Raw genomic sequence first — 15,735 nt, forward strand, 5'->3', positions numbered from 1 at the left:
TGACTTTTGTCTATTTACTCAAATATTTACTTCCTCTTCTACATTTCATGCATGTATTAATAGGAAATACTGTACATGCAACTGGACAAACTGGCTTCCACATACTGTATGTGAAAATAATCTATGCAAAGCAGCTGACTTTACATAATTAGGTTAGGTTATAATACAGTTCTAATTCTGACCATTTTTAGCACTGACTTCAATGTCTTTAATCAAATACAACATATAAAAATATGCGAGTCTACAAAATATTTTTCAATCTGAGCCTCAAACCGAGTAATAATTTGCAATTTGTATTTCTCTCACTGAGAAGTCTTCATTTTGTTCTGAAAGATGCTCCTCCACAATCCAAAATTACTACAGTGTTCCTTTTCCATTGTGTAACCAATCAGCCCACGTACCTCCGGCTGTTCACGAGAGCTTCCAACTCTTTGGATTTGAATGCAGCGGTCCTGAGGATGGACTCTGGGATTTCAGCCAGACGTGCTACATTTAGCACATAGCTCCTGGCGGCAGCGCCTTCAATCAGCTGACAGAGTAATGTGATGAACTCTGGCTGCACCTCCTCCTCTAGAAACGAGAGTAACGGAGTTATTAAACACTTTGGAAGCGCTGTGTGTATCAAAGTAATGATCAGAGGATTCAATGTGATACAACAAAAGTTTCAAGAAAATAATTTATGAAAACAAGATTCATGATAATCCCGATGATGATGATGATACTAAATTTATACAGCAATAAACAGTCTACTGCTTAAATACTATATTGTTTTATGCTAATATTGCAAAATAATGCTAATGGCCAATGCTTCAATTTGATGACTTGATCAGGTATTTTAGCCATTATACTGGGATAAGAGAAAGCATTTTAACATACAAAAAATGAAACATTACCTTGAAGTATAAAGTATAACAGCATATGAACAAAGTGTCAAATCAGTGAATAATACCAATGTGATGGCATAATAACTGTGAAGAATTTTTTGTCTGAGAAAAGATATTTCATCAATAATGGACATTAGAAGGTCATTGAGTTGTGATGAGAACTTTTTCCATCAAAGACACTTCTTCAGAACTCATTTCTTGTGTTATGGTGTGACAGTAATGACATAATTATTAGTAACCTGATTTGTGAACATTTCTATTAATATTTCTCGGCAATTCTGTCTCAAAAATGGGGGGAGGGGGGAGTAGTGAACCTAGCTGAAATCTGATTATCAGAACTCTGGATGTGATTTACACAAGAATTTCAATGACGGCAGGCAAAACTACACAGCACAGTACAATGAGAAACTGAAGAGGAAAGACTACTTATGCAATAGGATTACTGCCATACACACAAGCTAGCTGTTAAGTAACCACTACCTGGGTCTTGTAACAGTGTTACAAGGATTTAAGGTTCTGGAATTCTCTTTCTTCCTGGAAAATGTAATTTTATACCACAGAACTCCAGAAGGCCTGACTCCAATGTTTCCAAGCCATCAATTTCACAATATATTTGTTCAAATTCCATTTCATAGTCATATTCGTTTATGAAAAGTAGCTTCTACCAATCAAAGTACTAGCCAAAATAGTTTCTACCACAGGAGAAGAAGCAGGATGCTTAATCTTGAACCTTGATCAAGAGCTTGAAATAAACAAATGTGCTAACCATTGTAAAAGTGAAATCACCATTCAATTACCACGCAGGGTTCTTGTCTTTTGCAGCCCTATCTGCTTCCCAACACTACATAAGAGCAAATATGATCTATTGACCTGTCACCGCCTGAAGTCATTTACAGATCAAGCAATGTGCTACACAACTTATTACCAAATCAATTTCACACATGAAAGCAAGGAAAATATTTCTCATATTTCATACTGACTGATTCAACCATTTCCAGTTTCTTGAATCTCAAACTGATGTGTGACCCTGGACCACAAAACCAGTCATAAGCGTCAATTTTTCGAAATTGAGATTTCGACATCATCTGAAAGCTGAATAAACAAGCTTTCCATTGATGTATGGTTTGTTATGATAGGACAATATTTTCAATATTTTGAAAAAAATCTAAATACTGAGAAAATCACCTTTAAAGTTGTCTAAATTAAGTTCTTAGCTATGCATATTACTAATCAAAAATTAAGTTTTGATATATTTACGGAAGGAAATTCACTAAATATCTTCATGGAACATGATCTGTACTTAATATCCTAATGATTTTTGGCATAAAAGAAAAATTGATAATTTTGACCTATACAATGTATTTTTGGCTATTGCTACAAATATCCCCCAGCCACTTAAGACTGGTTTTGTGGTCCAGGGCGCATATTTGAAAAAGATGCTTGGAAATATCACATTGACGGTCTCATCTCCTTCAAAGGGAAAATTCTAAATTCATCCGAAGATGAAAATTAATTTACTCACTATCATGTCATTTCAAAACCATAAGACTTTACTTAGGCCGTGTTCACACTTGGCGTCTTTTTTGACTAGAAAAAGTTGACAAGAGCGTTTTTTTAATGAAAAACAAAGCTGGCAGCGTTTGTTACAAATAGCAGCTGAGAGCGTCTTTTGTTGTCATAGCAACAGCTGTAACAGTAGCCTAGCGCTGTGTACTGCAGAAATGTCAAGAAAGAGTAAAAAGTTGGCTCTTGCGTTGGCTTTTGAAGTTAACGGGAAAGAAAATGTCGATTCACAAGACGTTTGTGGGTGCACGACATTATACGGGGAAGGAACCAATATTATGATAGTTTTGTGCACATATCATACAGCTCCTTGTGCTCCGAAACTAGTACGAGCAGTCTATCTACCGGCACCTTCTCCATTTTTCTTCTTGTTGTTATGGAAACGACAGATCTCGCTACTCGCTTGTCATTGGTCAGCTGTCAAAAAGGCGCTTGACGTAGGGCGTTTTTTTCAGAAAAGTTGAAATTTTTTCAACTCGAAAAAACGCTCTGAGCTGCAGAAAAAGACGCCGGCGGTGGCGTTTTAAAAAGCGCTCAGGACTTTTTTGAAAACACGGTTTACTCCATAGGATTATAATGTAAAACAGACGCCGGCAGCTTCGAAAAAGACGCCAAGTGTGAACACGGCCTTAGTCTTCAAAACACAAATAAAAAAAATAAAATAAAATAAAACCTTAATTTGTATTTTAACAATTAACCAAAGTCTAATGACTTTGAAAAGACATGAGGGTGAGTAAATGCTGACAGAATTTAATTTTTTTGGATGAACTATCAAGGCATGTCAGTAGATAAAATGGGCATGAAACTATAAAAAAAACTCCAATAAATGAAAAGAGGGGCATAGAGCATGCACAATTAAATTTGGCATTCAACACACATGCAGAAGTGACGATTGTTATTCTACAACTTAAATGAAAGGTTTTACAGAAAAAAAACATCACAAAGCACATCAAAAACACAAAGAAAGAAAACAAAAAAAAAACAACAACATTATTTGGTTAAGAGTCAAGTACTCTGTTCTATTTAATTTTATTAATAATCAAGCATTGGACAGATCAGACAATAGGTGGATTGACTAACATAAGGTCTAAGGAAGTGTGCCACACTCCTTGATGACTCAAGCAGCATAAGGTCAATGCAAAGATGAGTAAGTGATCCATGAAATCCCGAATGACTCAGTTGACATACAACAGCAAAGGAACTGGTTCAGAGGCTATCAAAACCAGCATATTCCAAGAAAATGCACTCCTCATTCCCTACTGCTGCTTTGTGTGCACTGAAGAAATCAACTCCCTGATCCAGACACTAATGGCTTTCGCAGATGACATAAAGATGAAGTTAATAAGCGTGCATGGTTCATTATCAAGAAGGGCAAGATCAGGATTTTGAATGGAAGTGTATATATAGCCCAATCTCAACTCAAGAAGCTGATGTAATGTGAGTTGTTGATAATTCCATACACGCCATCAGAAGTGCTCTCTGGCTCATTTAGCAGGAAAGCCATGTGGTAGTTCCCCACATGCTGCGGGTACAAGTGCTCCAGCTCACACAATGGAGGGTAGTGGGTCACAAACAGCATCATACACTTCACCTGCAGAAACACAAAGAGAAGAAAAATAATCCAACTTCACACATTTGCACATAATTCAAAGGTGAAGCTGTTTCTGAAGGTATTTTTAACAATGTTTGTAATCAAGTTGACAGCAGCCATTGACATCAGCGGTACCGTCAACCTTCCTCAAAAAAAGTCAATGGCTTTCGTCAACCAACCATATCTTTTTTCTGTGTTCAATAGCAAAAAAATTAACCAGGTTTGGAAGAACTTGAGGGTAAGTAAATGATGCCAGTTTTCATTCATGAAATTGTAAGCCACGCTGAACATTTAGTGAAAATAAAGTGCTATTTTTGAGGGATATTTGATTGTTGACAGGAATATCAAGAAAAAACTAAGCAAACTAAATCAGAACTTGAATAACCACCAAGTCTGGAGAACACAGCTTGAAAGCTACAGTCAGAAATAATTTAAACTAACTACTTAAGACAATTCATTACAAATCAGCACCAATTATAATCAAAACTCAATTTTACAAATTTATTCAAGGACCAACAATATAGATTTGGTTACTCAGCATCCTGCTTCCATATAACTGCGTGACAGAGCGAGACATCCTTGAGCCAGATGCACAAACCACGCAAACAGCAACCACCCCCTCACTCGCCATTTACGAACATTATCAGCAGCCCGGCAGACCGCGCGTGCATCTGTGTGCATTGCGTTACCACCTCACTAATGCACACATTTCATTCCAGAGGGGGGACATGTTCATTTCTCCATTTATTGACGTGTTTGGGTTTTTTAGCAGGATCAGGGAAGGCATTGAGCTGAAGTGTGAATATGAGACGCACAGAAGATATGCAGACAGAGCACCAAAGCAGAACAAGAGGCATGTGATTTTTCTTATAATTGTTCTGTGATGCATTCCTCACAAGAAGTTCACATTTATTAGAACTTATTTATTAGAAGTCGGTTTTGGAGACTTTCAAGGCAATGCTTCTAACCAGCCCATTACCATCAAATACAACCAGCATTCTCTGTGAATGGACAGGATGAACATTATTGAAGCTAAATGTATATCTTTTATTGGTCAGCTAGTTTTTAATTACTGCATAAAGAAAAAAAAAATAGACTTGAAGCATAAAAAGTAGGGTGAATCCAAGGTACATTGCCTCTACACAAAGTCTTGTTTGTGTCAATATTCATGCTTGGTGTGAGAAGGCGATTAAATGAATAATTACATTACAATTAAAACAGATACTGTTACATGTTGGCACACTTTTCAGCATGGAGTCAGTCCATAATAATTATTCTGCTCACTAAAAAGATAATATATCATCTGATCAATAGGTGAAACAACCAACTAAAGTGTGTGTCAATTACATGATGTTTAGGGACAAATACAATCTTTAGAGCAAAGTTGTGATTAAAATTATTGCTCCTTTCCTCAAAGAAACAACCACTGTGTGTTACTGTCTAACGAAAGAACAGCCAGTACAAATACTTGAGTTCTCTTTAAAACTCACAGGGTTCACTGAGCATCACTAATTTAATGAAGAAATGTTATGTAATCTGCATATGTTTCATGAATATGGCTCTGTAGTGGACACTAGAGCCCTGCACGGGCCTCAAATTTAGGCCCTAGCCCGGCCTGTGTCCGACAGCTTATCAGAATTAACGGCCCGAGTCCGACCCGAGCCAGTCTTTTTTTTTTTCTCCTTCTCCCAAAACGGCTCATGTTTCAGCTATTAAAATAGTTCAGTTTTGAATGTAATGGCAAAGTGATTATATTTCATTTAGATTTTTTTATTAAGTTCATTTAGAAAAACGTATGGAGCATTTTTAGTTCATTAAATACGTTTTTTTCTTTCTTAAAGTAAAGCAGACCGGCAGGCTGATCATAGCTTATGCTTGATCAATTTAGCCTTCTCAAATCAGCACGACTTGCCTAAAATAAACTCTATAGATATACTAAAACAATTCAAGCATATAACAATGTTTAAATGTTAAACCTAGATAAATGTGCGTTACTTCCAATAGTTTGTGCGGAGAGTGGAAGTTAAGTGCAGGACATGGAGGCACCAGCGCAATCAATTGCATATTTTTTCAATGGAAACAACTTACGCCATAATATTTGCTCAGAAAGGTAAGAGTAATACATCATTCGGAAATGTAAAGGGTCTACTTTTATTTGTGTGCACTCACAATGTCAACAAAACATTGTGCTTTTATAATAAATAAAGAATACAATGATGCGCTTTCTGCAGTCTCGTCTTGAACATCCTCATGGATTTACCCCGTCTTTTGAAGAAATCCTAGCCTTGCCCTACCTTTTACATGATGGTCCTGTTGTGCTGGACTGTATATGATAAATTAGAATCTCACACCAACTGTGGAGGAGACCCATTTGTTGAGAGCAGCTTTGCAGATTTTCCGGATGGTTGAGAAGCTACTTGCTGACAAACCTGCAGACATAAGTTCACCTTACTATGAGTGCCTAGGGAAAGCAAGAATGTAACCTGAATGCAATGTAAGTCGCTTTGGATAAAAGCGTCTGCTAAATGCATAAATGTAAATATCTCTAATTTATTTTAAATGTACACTGTCGTTCAAAAGTTTGGGGTTGGTAATGTTTTTTAAATATCTCTTGTAATATATTTTAAGATATAATGTATTCCTGTGATGCAAAGCTGAATTTTCAGCAGTCATTACTCCAATCTTCAGAACTTATACAGTATTGTAAAAACAGAAAGTGATGAGTAAACTTCAGTAAATTCAGTTACTAGTTTTACTGTCTAGTAACTTTAAAACATGACTTCGGCCATGTACACAATGCCAGAAAGTTGCTATGATTACCATGGTGTCAATCATCGTAGTTTCAAGAGTGAGTTCTTTTCTGCACACAAATGAAACAATAATTTAGGGGATTCACTCCCTTATTTAAATGCAGTCCTCAAACTTTACAGTGAGTACAAGGCCAGGAGTGACCACCTTCCTGAAACATAAAATTCTGAGACCACTTGTTTGACTTCTCAGCCAAATAATTTATCCGTCCATATGAAAGCACACATAGCACATTGTGACACAATCACAGCTAAACACATTTGATGTTTAATATGCAGTCATGTGCAATAGAACCTCAAAATGAAATAAAAACCAAGGACAAAACCCCAGATCAGGTGAGAGTCCAGTATGATGAAGCCATTAGCAGCCACTGAGAGAAAAGCAGAGTTCTTCAAGGCCAGGTTACTGCACAACTACAGGAAAAGCCTTTGTTTGAGATTTAGTGTGACGTTCCGAATGACATTACGTCATCTTTAGCCCACCTCCTCGCTTTTTCAACTCTCAGATATCTCAACTTGGAAATGCTCTCTGTAAATACTGAGGAGTGACTCTGCCTGCCTCTCGCATGTGCTCCGAGTGTTTTGCTATGGCAACCAGCGCTGCTCCACTACCTATTGCCCACAGAAGAAAGTTCTGCGTCAAGGCTGCTCACAATGCATCATTCAAAGGTGTTACACAACAAACGTATTTACATTCTTAAATACAGCGCAGGTGAACGAGTGAGCCTTGTTGCCATGGCGATGTGCAGACACTCTCTGCAAGATGCTGCCAGGACACATGTACACGCTGTAAAGGCAAACGGGCATGGACAAAAAGCTATTCTAGTGTGAAGGGGGGGATTTTTAATATGAAGCTCACACGTGAACAAACACTGAAGCATTTTATTTTTGAACCTCTGTGAGTGCTCAGTGTCACAACTCTGAACATATAATGCTCATGATATTCTAAGTGGATGCTAGCATATAATATGACTACATGTGTATATTTTCTGAATAAAATGTGAGTGGTGCTTGCCCATAAAACTCATTAGCACCTTGTTAGGATGTTGGTATGTAGTTACTAAGATGTTCAGAATAGATTTTAATTAGGGCCGGGACTTTAACGCGTTAATTTAGATTAATTAATTACACAAAAATAATGCGTTACATTTTTTTAACGCATTTTAATCGCACTTATTTTTGCACCGCGGAACGTTTCTCACTGGATGAGTTTCGGCGGACCGATTATACTGGAGCACCAACTAGCGTTCAGGCAAAAACAAACCACAGTGAACATGGACAAAGAAGCTGATGAGACCGCTTTGGTTGGCCCTGTGGATGGGAAATTTTGTTATAAAAAACTAATGGATAGAAGCGTCGATAAGAGCATGGTTGTGTGCAAGCTATGCAACAAGGAATTCGCATATCACCGCAGCACATCGAGCCTCAAGTATCACCTCAATGCTAAACATATAGCAAAGTCTGTTATGGCCTCTGAAGCAACAGAGATGTTGTCTACAGTAATAGTCAGGGTTTCCGATGTTCTGAATGTACTTGAAAGTATTGTGTTTTACTTAAAAAAACAGTTTACAGAAGGTATACCTACCTATAGGGTACCTGAATTTCTGAAATGTAGGCTACTATATTTCTAAATATCCTATTGCTACACTTAATGGCAATATTGCACTGGTCTGTTGGACTTGGTTGAACAAAAATAAACAATATTTTGTTGCTTAAGCTTATGTATTCAGTCATTATTCAATGGTATACTAAAAATCCATATGAAAAAACTTACTTCTCACTGTTCTCAGGTCAAATATTTATATGCGATTAATTTCGATTAATTAATTACAAAGCCTCTAATTAATTAGATTATTTTTTTTAATCGAGTCCCGGCCCTAATTTTAATGCATTGCTATAGAATTGCTAAGGTATTCTGGGAGGTTGCTTGTGTTGTGGGGTCAGTAAGATTTTAAATAAATTTGCAATTTTATTTAGATAAGATGCATTACATTTAACAAAGGTGACAGTAAATACATTTATAATGTTCCAAAAGATTTATATTTCCAATAATGTTCTTTCCATTAAATTAAAGGATTCTAAAACACATTTCCTCAAAAATATTAAAGGGTTACTCCACCCCAAAATGAAAATTTTGTCATTAATCACTTACCTTCATGTCGTTCCAAACCCGTAAAAGCTTCGTTCGTTTTCGGAACACAATTTAAGATATTTTGGATGAAAACCGGGAGGGCTTGTTACTGTCCCATTGACTGCCAAGTAAATAACACTATCAAGGCCCAGAAAAGCATGAAAAGCATCGTCAGGATAGTCCATCTGCTATCAGTGGTTCAATCTGAATTTTATGAAGCGACGAGAATACTTTTTGTACGCAAAGAAAATAAAAATAATTACTTTTTTTCAACAATTCGTCTCCTCTGTGTCTCTCCGCGTCACAAGCCGCAACACAAGGATACATTTTCTACATGTATTTACGCTTTGATTTGAACGAAAATAGTGCATCCTTGTGTTGCGGCTTGTGACGAATAATTCATTCAAGAATAATTCACTGGATAATGTTAATTCACGGAATAATATTCTCTGGAATATTGGAATACAATAAGCATTGTATTTTATTGCATTTCTCAACTGGCATGCTCTAAATTATGCTGCTGACAGCGCAGTTTATCTATGCATTTACACAGAACTATAGGCTACTCAAACTGCGATCGATTGCAGAGAATTTCCATAGAGTTGTATTAATTTAGATGTTTATAAACGAAATAATGGTTATATAGTAAGTGTTAATACAATTTAGAGTGCTTCAAAAAAGTGAATCTTGTTAAAAGTTACATGCAGTGGCCGTGCTGAGCATTTCTTGAGCATCAACCGCTGAGTGAACTGCAATATGAAAGCGGCTTCACGAGACTAATGATGAGCATATAGACAACAGAGAGAATTAAATTCAATGCTTTTATTTCCAACATGCAATCATTCATGGCTGTATTATTTAATTCATGCAAAGTTACGTCTTTATTTGGAGAGGACTTGACGGATTATCTACGTGACTCCGACTTCACGAGCCTAATAGACCACAGAGAGAGAATTCAATTCAGCGCTTTAATTTCCAACATGCGTTAACCATTCGTGTTATTTCAGGCAAAGTTATATCTTTATAGGGACAGGGCTTGACAGAGTATCTTCTTTATCGTATTTCTTAGGGCCAAGTTGCATAAACTACATATCAGGCATTTATGTAATATATCTAATTTGTGCATTAATGACTGTAATATTAAATAGTTTACTAACTACAGCAAATAAAGTACCTGCACGCCGTTGTTGTTGTCTCGTCTCCACTCAGATGCGCTGCAATTGTGATCCTGCACGCAATTCTCAAAACACCCACAAGATGGCGGTGTTTATCGGTGAATCCGATATTACAAAACCGATATCCGATTATGGAAAAAGCTTAAATATCAGGAAAATATCGGTAAATCGATATATCGGCCGATCTCTATCCATAATACATCAACAGCTTTGAAACAAACGGCTCGTGCCAATTCCGTGAGCAATGTGCATCAGATGGTCAGTGAATGGCCCATGGTTGTGCCGTCTGACACTGCGTCCCCACCAGACGAGACACACTTTTCCAGTGACTAATTTGTCAATAATTTGTCAAGCAATTTGTCTCACCTCTCTGAAAGCGAACATGTACCATGACGTGGCACAATCACACCCAATCAGAACATATTTGATGTTTAATATACTGCTATGTAGAGCTTTCATTCAAGTAAAATTACTTGAATTGAAGATCATTTAGGCTGTTGCATCATATGAGACTGAGACGTGAGGATACAGGTGACATGAAAAGGTAAGAGAAAAATTCAAACCCATTCAAATGGCTTTGAAACATACAGTTCATTAATAACTACAGACATGGCCAAAATAACAAGTTTACTGTTGATTCTTCATTTGTACCATTTATATTCTCTGTTGAACACATAAATATTATATACGCCTGTTACCACATTCCCTACACAGGTTGATGATTATTGAGATTACTAGTCAAATAACTTCCTCGTTGACCATTGAACAGACAGAAAACTGTCACCCTGCTGCAAGGACAAGCACCCTTCAATAAAAAATCTCTGAGTAAGAGAGAAAAAGAATGGGAAAACAGGAGAACGATGTGAAAACCATCTGAGAAGAAGACAACAAGGCCTTGGCTATGCTTTATCACAGCTGAGTTGTGGCAAACAAGACTGTCCATGTGCCAATAAATAAATAACTGCAGCCTGAGGCAGTATCAGTAAAGGAAACCTGTGGTGGGAGAAAGAGAGAAAAATAGAAAAAGAAATAATGATAGATTTTGCACCTGAGCCAATGCCATAGAGACACACAACATTATGCAATACCCAGTGGAGCCCACCCTCTGACAGCTCAAACACCAGCACAGCATCTGAAGTGACGTTTACCTTCAATATGAGCAACTGCAGCCAACAACCAACTAATTAGCACTTTTAATTTGCAAAACACTGGATATGATTGCCAATTTTACTAGCATCCATCTCATTTAACTTGGCAGCAAAATTTGTTGTTCACATGGGTGTGAAGTGACTTATACATTGACAATCACTTGCAGCTAAAATTATACCTGCAGAGGATGCTGTAAATAAGACAAATCCAATGTAGTATAAACAGTACATCAAAATATTTGATTAATTTAAAGTTTGACATTTCTGCACCATTAGTGTCACAAACCCCACAATTATGTAGTTGAAAAGGTTTACTTTTCACTTTGAGTTGTTTTCTGTGTATAACTGCTTGACTGAATTTGAAAAAATGTTCAGTATGTTTCCTCGCACATTCCCCATCAGCCATTGGTCGAACACACATACAGTAGTACCATCCTGAACTCACACCACTGGTTTAGTCATTGTTGGCGTATCGGACTGGTCAGGACAGTCAAACAAACAAAACAATGTTTAAAACTTTTAAACTTTAGGGAAAATCAACCTACCACTGGTTAAATTTAGAAGATTTTTTTTTTTCGAAAAAACTACACAAAGCAACTCCAAACATGTGTGTCTCACAGGAGATAAACAGGGAGACTCAATATACTGTGTCCCAAAGGATGGACTGGTGTGAGACATTTCTCTATGTGTCTGGGGGTGATTAGGCTCCCTTGAGTCTAGCATATCCCTTGATGCTTTGCTTTGGAGTAAAAACCATTAAGTCTCGATACCCAGTCACAGATAATTTTTGACCCTGTTGCAGTTGGAAGAAAAACATTTTTCATTTCTGTCAGAATGGCACCTACTACGACATGCTGCTCGCCAAACTTTCAAATGCTGCCAGATGCCAGGGAACTGTTATTAAAACTGTGAATGCTTTAATGAAGTTTACACTTTCAACGAAGGCATCATGTGATTCCAGTCTGTGACTCATGTGAGTTTTTCTTTTAGCAGAGGAATATACCGCTGATGGTAAACAGCTGTCCAATCAGAATGTTATTTTAACATGTCTAACATGGTCGTTCTCCTGTGAGTCTAAGTAGTCTAACCTGTCAAATTTGCAAGTTAACAAAGCACACTGGAGATGCAAAATATCCCTGAATACCACAGAACTGAAAACCTTCCATTTAATGTCCTCTCAAGAGTCACGACTTTGCATTTTAGTTTGGAGTGAGAAGAGAAATCAGAAAATGAAGACAAGAATATGATCCTTAACATTGGATTGAGATCCGGTGACTGGAGGCCATTTGAGTATAGTTAACTCATTTTCATGTTCAAAAAACCAGTTTGAGATAATTTGTGACAAGGCGCTTTATCCTGCTGGAAGTATCACAAGATGGGTACACTGTGGTCATAAAGGGATGAAAATGTCAGCAAAAATACGCAAGTAGGCTTTGTGGCATTTAAAACGATGCTACTAAGGAGCCAAAGCACACACTGAAAAATAAGGGTTTAAAATTTTACCTTTTTGGGTACAATAGCTTGTCCCTAGAGCAGTACCCTTAAAAGGACATATTTGTACCTTTTTTACCCCTAATAGGTACATATTAGTACCTTAGAGTAGTAATACGTAGCTGTACCTAAAAAGGTACAATTTATTTTTCTGTGTGCATGCCAAGAAATTATCTCCCACACCATTAAACCAGCAGCAGCAACCTGAACTGTTGATACAATGCAGGATGGATCCAGCCTTTCATATTGTTTCTGCCAAATTCTGACCCATACCATCCAAATGTGGAAGCAAAAATCAAGACTCATCACACCAGGCAACCTTTTCCCAATTTTCTATTGTCCAACTTTGTTGAGCCTTGTAAATTACAGCATCAGTTTCCTGTACTTAGCTGACAGGAGAGGCACCTAATGTGGTCTTCTGCTGCTGTATCTGCTTCAAGGTTCTACATGTTGTATGTTCAGAGATGCTCTTCTGGATACCATGGTTGTAATAAGTGGTTATTGGAGTTACTGTTGCCTTTCTATCAGTTCGAACCAATCTAGCCATTCTCCTCTGACCTCTGGCATCAACAAGGCATTTTCGCCTACAGAACTGCCACTCACTTGATATTTTCTCTTTTTCTCTGTAAACCCTAGGGATAGTTGTGTGTGAATCCCAACAGATCAGCAGTTTATGAAATACTCAGACTAGCCCGTCTGCTACCAACAACCATGCCTCATTAAAAGTCACTTAAAATCACCATTCTGAAGCTAATTTTGAGCTTCAGAATATCATCTTGACCATGTCTACATGTCTAAATGCATAGAGTTGCTGTGATATGATTAGATGAACAAGCAGTTGAACGGGTGTTCCTTATAAAGTGGTTGGTGTGTGTGCGTGCATTGATATACACTCACCTAAAGGATTATTAGGAACACCTGTTCAATTTCTCATTAATGCAATTATCTAATCAACCAATCACATGGCAGTTGCTTCAATGCATTTAGGGGTGTGGTCCTGGTCAAGACAATCTCCTGAACTCCAAACTGAATGTCAGAATGGGAAAGAAAGGTGATTTAAGCAATTTTGAGCGTGGCATGGTTGTTGGTGCCAGACGGGCCGGTCTGAGTATTTCACAATCTGCTCAGTTACTGGGATTTTCACGCACAACCATTTCTAGGGTTTACAAAGAATGGTGTGAAAAGGGAAAAACATCCAGTATGCGGCAGTCCTGTGGGCGAAAATGACTTGTTGATGCTAGAGGTCAGAGGAGGATGGGCCGACTGATTCAAGCTGATAGAAGAGCAACTTTGACTGAAATAACCACTCGTTACAACCGAGGTATGCAGCAAAGCCTTTGTGAAGCCACAACACGCACAACCTTGAGGCGGATGGGCTACAACAGCAGAAGACCCCACCGGGTACCACTCATCTCCACTACAAATAGGAAAAAGAGGCTACAATTTGCACGAGCTCACCAAAATTGGACGGTTGAAGACTGGAAAATGTTGCCTGGTCTGATGAGTCTCGATTTCTGTTGAGACATTCAGATGGTAGAGTCAGAATTTGGCGTAAACAGAATGAGAACATGGATCCATCATGCCTTGTTACCACTGTGCAGGCTGGTGGTGGTGGTGTAATGGTGTGGGGGATGTTTTCTTGGCACACTTTAGGCCCCTTAGTGCCAATTGGGCATCGTTTAAATGCCACGGCCTACCTGAGCATTGTTTCTGACCATGTCCGTCCCTTTATGACCACCATGCACCCATCCTCTGATGGCTACTTCCAGCAGGATAATGCACCATGTCACAAAGCTCGAATCATTTCAAATTGGTTTCTTGAACATGACAATGAGTTCACCGTACTAAAATGGCCCCCACAGTCACCAGATCTCAACCCAATAGAGCATCTTTGGGATGTGGTGGAACGGGAGCTTCGTGCCCTGGATGTGCATCCCACAAATCTCCATCAACTGCAAGATGCTATCCTATCAATATGGGCCAACATTTCTAAAGAATGCTTTCAGCACCTTGTTGAATCAATGCCACGTAGAATTAAGGCAGTTCTGAAGGCGAAAGGGGGTCACACACAGTATTAGTATGGTGTTCCTAATAATCCTTTAGGTGAGTATATATATATATATATATATATATATATATATATATATATATATATATATATATATATATATATATATATATATATATATATATATATATAAATAAATGTGAACACTTATTTTACAAATATTTTTCTAAAACGTATTAAAATAAATAAGCTATATGTGCACTATACATTGGCGAGGGCATCTGTAGATTTGAGAACTGACTCAAGGTAGAGATAACACTGATGCTCATATTCTCAAAATGGCCAAATATCAGCAGATTACTGGACTTGGCTTGCCACGCAACATTAGGGTTAAAGATTTGGGAGCTGGGTTCAAGCCAAAGTAGCAGTGACCTAAGAACTGTAGAATTACGTCCTCTATTTAGCCTGTAAACAGGGTACATAACCACAGGCTACAACACAGGGAATCTCCCTCCAATAATTACACTACAAGCCATACAGGATGAACTGTGTTACTATATGGCATGTTGTAATCTGGCATGAAAACATGTCAGAATCACAGCCTTCCTCTTTAGGTATATTTACCAAGCAAGGCCTCCAAGTCTTTCAGTCTCACTTACGTCTCTGATGAAGCACTCTAGGGTAGAATAGGCGATGGCGATGCCATCGTGAGTGCTGGTGCCTCGACCCAGCTCATCCAGGATGACCAGGGAGCGGGAGGTGGCACGAGTCAAAATATCTGATGCTTCCACAAGCTCCTCCATAAATGTGCTTCTTCCCCTTGAGATGTTGTCAGATGCTCCCATTCTGTCAGAAACCCATTCTGTTTTGTCAAAACAAAACAAAAAGTTGAGCAAATTAAATTAGCCTTTAAACAAGCATTAGTTTGGTAAAAAAA

At 37.9% G+C, this 15,735-nt stretch overlaps 1 pseudogene across 1 annotated transcript in view; it reads right to left on the reverse strand.

Annotated features, from left to right (window-relative positions):
* Window positions 1–316: 316 nt before the first annotated feature.
* The window catches only part of LOC306869460 (DNA mismatch repair protein Msh3-like), a 60,849-nt pseudogene continuing 45,430 nt past the window's right edge, over window positions 317–15,735 (reverse strand). The window contains exons 12-14 of the transcript in view: window positions 15,458–15,644; window positions 3,910–4,038; window positions 317–568 (exon numbers count right to left, since the gene is read on the reverse strand). The product of the transcript in view is annotated as a DNA mismatch repair protein Msh3-like (transcript). The remainder of the gene's footprint in view (window positions 569–3,909; window positions 4,039–15,457; window positions 15,645–15,735) is intronic.

This window comes from Barbus barbus (assembly GCF_936440315.1).
Source record: "Barbus barbus genome assembly, chromosome: 5".
In the NCBI taxonomy this organism is placed as follows: domain Eukaryota; kingdom Metazoa; phylum Chordata; class Actinopteri; order Cypriniformes; family Cyprinidae; genus Barbus; species Barbus barbus.